The sequence below is a fragment of the Lepisosteus oculatus genome, chromosome 18 (assembly GCF_040954835.1).
Source record: "Lepisosteus oculatus isolate fLepOcu1 chromosome 18, fLepOcu1.hap2, whole genome shotgun sequence".
NCBI classification, from domain to species: domain Eukaryota; kingdom Metazoa; phylum Chordata; class Actinopteri; order Semionotiformes; family Lepisosteidae; genus Lepisosteus; species Lepisosteus oculatus.
Genome location: NC_090713.1, coordinates 8,195,181 through 8,200,873, shown reverse-complemented (window position 1 = coordinate 8,200,873; position 5,693 = coordinate 8,195,181). Strand labels below are relative to the sequence as shown.

The 5,693-nt window shown below is 36.9% G+C and overlaps 1 long non-coding RNA gene across 1 annotated transcript; it reads left to right on the top strand.

The window, feature by feature from the left end:
* The first annotated feature begins 2,820 nt into the window (after positions 1-2,820).
* On the top strand, positions 2,821-4,549 carry LOC138224073 (uncharacterized). The gene is made up of 3 exons (XR_011182428.1): positions 2,821-2,929; positions 3,679-3,838; positions 4,465-4,549. It is a non-coding gene; the product is annotated as an uncharacterized lncRNA (long non-coding RNA).
* Positions 4,550-5,693: the final 1,144 nt, after the last annotated feature.

Here is a 5,693-nt window from a genome sequence, read left to right as displayed (position 1 = left end):
ATTTCAGAGATGTTGGAGCAGATACCAACATACCCCTGCTCCCATAATGCTGCTGGGGGAATAGGGGCAGATGCTGTCCTGATACAATTTTGTTCTACTGCTCCAGGAAATATAGGGGTAAATGATAGAGTTCATGTGGTGTCTTTCCATTTACTTTTGAGAATATACAGTATGGGGTGAGGCTATTCCTTCACTTCTTTGGCATTGCAAGATAGGAATAGCAGCTCATCATCACCCAGCTCCTCTGGAGATTTGAGCCAGGGCATTTTGTCATCAGTTTCTGGTCTTATTCTGGTCCCTCCAGGGACTCAGAGACCTCTTGGCCCTCTTGGACACTCTAGGCACCACATCTGCTTCTTTTGATGCTCATGACCTTGCTCAGCTTGTGAGCTACTAATTTCCCCATTCAGAAATTTGACTGTTGTGACTCTACACCAACTTCTTCTTTACAACAGTGACAATAATTTAGAGAGTTTAGCCTACATTCAGTTTTAACATTCTGTGCTGCTCTTTACCAGTAAAATATAGTGAGATTCTTGCCTCATTTTGTTTTATCAGTCAAGCTTTGTGTCAACTCTGCTCTGCATCTTTGGGAATCAAATAGAAAAGTTTCTGAAGGTCTAACTCATTTCTGTCTGCCACTGGGTCAACTACTGTTTAGCAAAACCCTCGAATGTTTAGCCAGAATTGAATATCACCCCAAGGCTTTTCAATTTAGACTAAAGCTCAAGTTCAGAACCATCTACAGATAGGGTTACAGGATTAGCTTTACGATGTTGATGGGGGGTGCCACTAAGCATGACTTAAGTCTTGTCACAAGAAACACATTTTCAGGCCAAAGTCTCACTGGCTGAGAGCATGTGCACCTGTTTTTCTTACTTCTTGTCTTCAACACAAATAGTAACAGGATACACAGTTGCAGTTGAATGCAGTCTGGGTGCTGATGTCTGGCCAGTATGTACGTTTCAGACATTCTGCTCTCAAACAGAGGTAAAATGTGGAAATTAAAAGAATTTAAGTACAGTCATGGCAAGAACAAAGAGCACTGAGGTGAATCAGCTTTAAGAGAAACAGCCCTACTGTAAGTGAAGTACAACTGCATGATTTTGGCTCATTGCAAATCCGTGCAAAGTTGATCAGTTACGGGTATCTGCAAGTAAAAAGAAAAATGAATGTGTAAAAATGCACAATATTTTATAAGATACAGACTACATTAAATTGTTTGAACAAAAATATAACACTCTTTTAGTAAGACTAAACGTTTTTGTTAAAATCTTTGACTCCTGCATCACTCACATCTGCACATACTCTAGGTATTCCTTTCAACAGACATAGAGGTGTATCTCTGTCTGGTTCACAATGCATTAAGTTGTACAGTTAATGCATTGAATGCTGTTTGTTGGGTAAACAGCATGCACTGAAAGGTTCAGTGGAGTGAATATCTGGGGACTTCACTTTCAATCCTGTAGATTTCCTTTTCTCACTAAATAGATCATATCAGGCTTTTGTTTGGGGCTATTGATTTACAGTATTGAAAAACAGACCATGTCATCCATAATCCTAGTGACATGTGTACTGAAACTCTCAGGAGACTCAATATCCATCCATCCATCCATTTAAAAGTGCTTTATCCAATACAGAGTTACAGAGAAGCCAGATCCCAGCAAGCAACATATACAAGCCTGGATACTGTATACCCTGGAATGGACACCAATCCATCACAGAGCACATACAGACACGGACACAGATACACACACATCAGGGCCCATTTCCCAGCAGTAAATAAACCTACCAGTATGTCTTTGAACACTGGGAGGAAAGCAGAGTGCCAAAAGGGAACCCACGTGAATGTGGGAGAACAAACAAACCCCTGGCAGATAGCACTCCAGGTCTGGAACTGAATCCAGGGCCATCGTGCTGATCTCATCTTGAATTATATTTTATAGGCAGTTCCCATTCCTATGAATGAAATATACAGTACTTAAAGATAGAATTAATAGACTAAAGAAGAGTCACTGCAGTATGCTTGGAATTGTATGTATGCTTTTTCTATCCTTGTTTTTACTCAGGAATTATAAGTATCTGATTCCTTGTATCTGATTTCTGTGGAGTTTTACTGTACATGTGGTGGCCAGTAGGGATGAAGGTGTACAGTATATATAGTGAAAAGCTTAGAGAATTTGATTTGCAACTAAATATCTACGGTTCCGTTTATCATTTCACAACTTAAATCACATTATGTATATTTATGTAAAGCATATAAGACACCTATGTGCTTCATATAAAAAAAGCCTGCATATTATTATAGGCATCAATCTGTACGTACAGTAATGTACTCTCAACAGATGTAAAATACACTTGAACTTACTTTTCTGTCTATTCTCTTCGGTAGATGCTAGATAGAGGTACATTTTGAGGACAGCAAACAGATGAAAATACAGTGGTATTCTTTCAGTTGCTTTTTAATAGAAAAATGCTGCCTAATTGAAATTATCTATTAATTGAGTGAGAAAATAAACTTAAAAAAATAATAATTTCCTTGAAAAACTATATAAATTTCCAACCCAAAGCTATTTACAGTTTAGAGGCTATGTGGCTGTGGATTCTTTAAAACCTGATTACAGCTTTATATGAAGGATTTTGTCTTACTCTTACTTTCACTCTAAACTATGACTGTACTGTGTGTTTCCTTTTCTGCTTGTGAGCATTGTGTCCACTCTAGTACAATGCTTTTAGTTTTGAAAATAGCTCTCATGAAAGGCATTGTTTTTTTTTTAAATAGGAAATTGACATTACCATGATGAAAGGCACAGGCAAGTTTCGAACCAAGAATATTAAAATCGCTGGCTGTGCTGTCACAGCCCTGGAGCTGCCATTAAATGGAGATGCACTTGGATTCTACATATTGATGACAGAGGATGTCAGCAAGGTAGGTCCTGCCCTTCTAATAATAAATACACACTCTAAGGTAAATACTGATGTGAAGGGAATCATAAAATACAGTATTCTTACTATATTTTGTCTACACAAGTAAATAGAAATTACATCATATAATTCAAAGGTTTTACTAATGCATCATAATTTATACAATGATACTATAGCTATAATACTATTAGCTATAAAATACTGTACAGGACTGACAGTTTGCTCAGTGGCAACCATATGTCCACTCTGGTCTCAGAAAGGAGATCATTAGACCCATCTGATTTTAGTAGCTTGAAGGACAAAGCTCATTATCTCCAGTGCTTGTGCTTTCTCTTCTTGATCTCACCTTTCATGGATCTCTTCTTGATCTCGCTTACTTTATCCTAAGTAAAATCAGACTGAGTTCCATAGTCTTCTTCATTATGGGCAGTGTTATGGAATCTGGAGGCAGTTCAGTGCAATTCATACTCAATTCTAAATAACAAAGGAGCTGAAATGATTGATTGTAATTTCAAGCAATGCTTCCACTTAAGGAATTCAAATTAGTTGGATATGGTTTCACATACATCAGTTATATAGAACAATCATGTTAATGTAGGTCCTTCATGGTAGTCAGGTCAGAAAAGTGTTTTGGTTTGACAAATAAAGATTTGATACTTTACGTGAAACATGACTTTTTTGTATTTGTACCACCATTTTGAAAATATTTTTTCAGTGCCATCAGGTAATTTATCGTACATTTTCATGTTATAGCTGCAAACAGTTGAGAAACACCTTCATGAAATCAACCTGGAAGAGGTCCTGAAGGCGTCTGTGCAAGAGATGCAGGTCAAAATGCCACACTTTATAGCTGAGACCGATTTAGTGTGCCAGCTGACTACTAATCATGTGGACATTGGGAAAACATTTACACGTAAGTCATTAGAGCATCATCATTTTCTTTCATGTGGAAATGTTGAGAGACTGCAGTCCTATTCTAGGATTTTCAATGCACATTCACATCCCACCCGGTACTGTATTCATAAATGCCTAAATAATCACTTTTCACCTTTTTGGAAGTTGTATTGATGTACAGTATTGGGGAAATGTCTGATTTTGTATTCAGATTGGTCATTTAATATTTTTTTATGAACTATTCATTTTAACACTATATTTATTAAATATGTGAATAAATGAATATTAGGATTTACATTATGTTACATTATGTGTTTCTGGCCATAATAATTTGTAGTAAGATTGAAGGTGTGTGAAACGGAGTGTGTATGAAGACAGTAGTGTAGTGAAAAGGGAAACACGCAACAATATACTGTACATCCCTGAGATAGAAGGCACAGTGAGCACATTCCTTCAGAGTACAACTTTAGTCAGCTTGCCTGCATCCTCTAGTGGGAACTAGAAATCTGGTGTCTATGGCCTTACTTGTATATGCATCCCATGAGATATCAAACTTTGCAATTACTGTCTATGTTATATTTATGATAGGTACAGATTAATAATGTTTATTCTGCATTTAATTTTCATTCATTTATGTTTCCTCAGCTGCTCCTGGTCCACAGTACAAGCCAAAAGTGACAACAGATGTCAAAATAAGTGTTACACCCTCTGGAATAATTTGTGAATCTGCGTCAGCGGGAGAAAATATTCCCATAGATTCACAGGTAACAATGCAGACACTTCAAAGTCTCACAATGCAACGTTTATCCAGCATCACAATCAATCGTTCATTTGTTTTCATAGTGGGTGTGAACAGAGTGCCTCTGAAACCTGGAGACCCCAGTGTTATTCCCATTTTTATTGGTCGCTGTGAAGATCCTACAAAAGAGCCTCTTACAGTGAGGCTTGTTGTTCCACTGGATGACAAAGTACTGGAATAAATGAATCCTGCTGGATTCTGTTCTATCAATTCAATTGGATAAATTAAAGCAACTGTCAATGATTTTAATGGATAGCCTTCAAACAACCTTTTCATAATTTGGAACCAGGTGAAGGTTTATATAGTTTAACAAATTAAGTTTTGCTTGGTAATACTGTATGAATAATCATCAAAGTGGCTGAAAATAAAATGATTTTGAATAGGGAAGATGATTTTTATATAATGGACTCGATTTAATCAGATATATTCCAGGTGTTTGTTCATTCTGTGCCTACCTTTTCTTTTAAATTGTAAATTAAAAGCCTGTTGCTGTGCTGTAATAAATTCTTTATATTCTTTCATCTGCTTTTTTTAGAATTTCTTAAACATAATGCTTTAAAGCATGCAAAAAAAAACAACACTTCCCTCATCCCACGAATATTACCATAATCTCTGTGCAGACCAACTGAAAAATCTGGTGTCAGAGAGCAAGTTTCACTAGTGATTTAGCAAGAGTGTCTCATGATAAGGAATAATAACAAAAAAAGCAACTGCAGAGAACTGTAGCCTAACCCTACAGGTACAGGGAGCAAGATGGAAACCCTGGATGGGATGCTACTCTATTCTGGAGCAATATTTTTCAATCACAAATATACTGGGATGGAAATTTAGAGACAACAATTGATTTAGATAGCAAGGGAGTATAAGAGCACACTGGATGGATCATATGACAGAACCAAGCTGGTCCTGACATTTCCGATCTGGAAATATTTTCTACAGTAAATTGCACAAATACAGTTGCAGCTATCTACTGTATAATGCATGTCAAATTTCACATTAACGGTAACTAGACCGTATTACACTACAGTTTGGGCTAGTGTGCTACAACCTGCCTTTCACTGCTTGATAGGTGGAT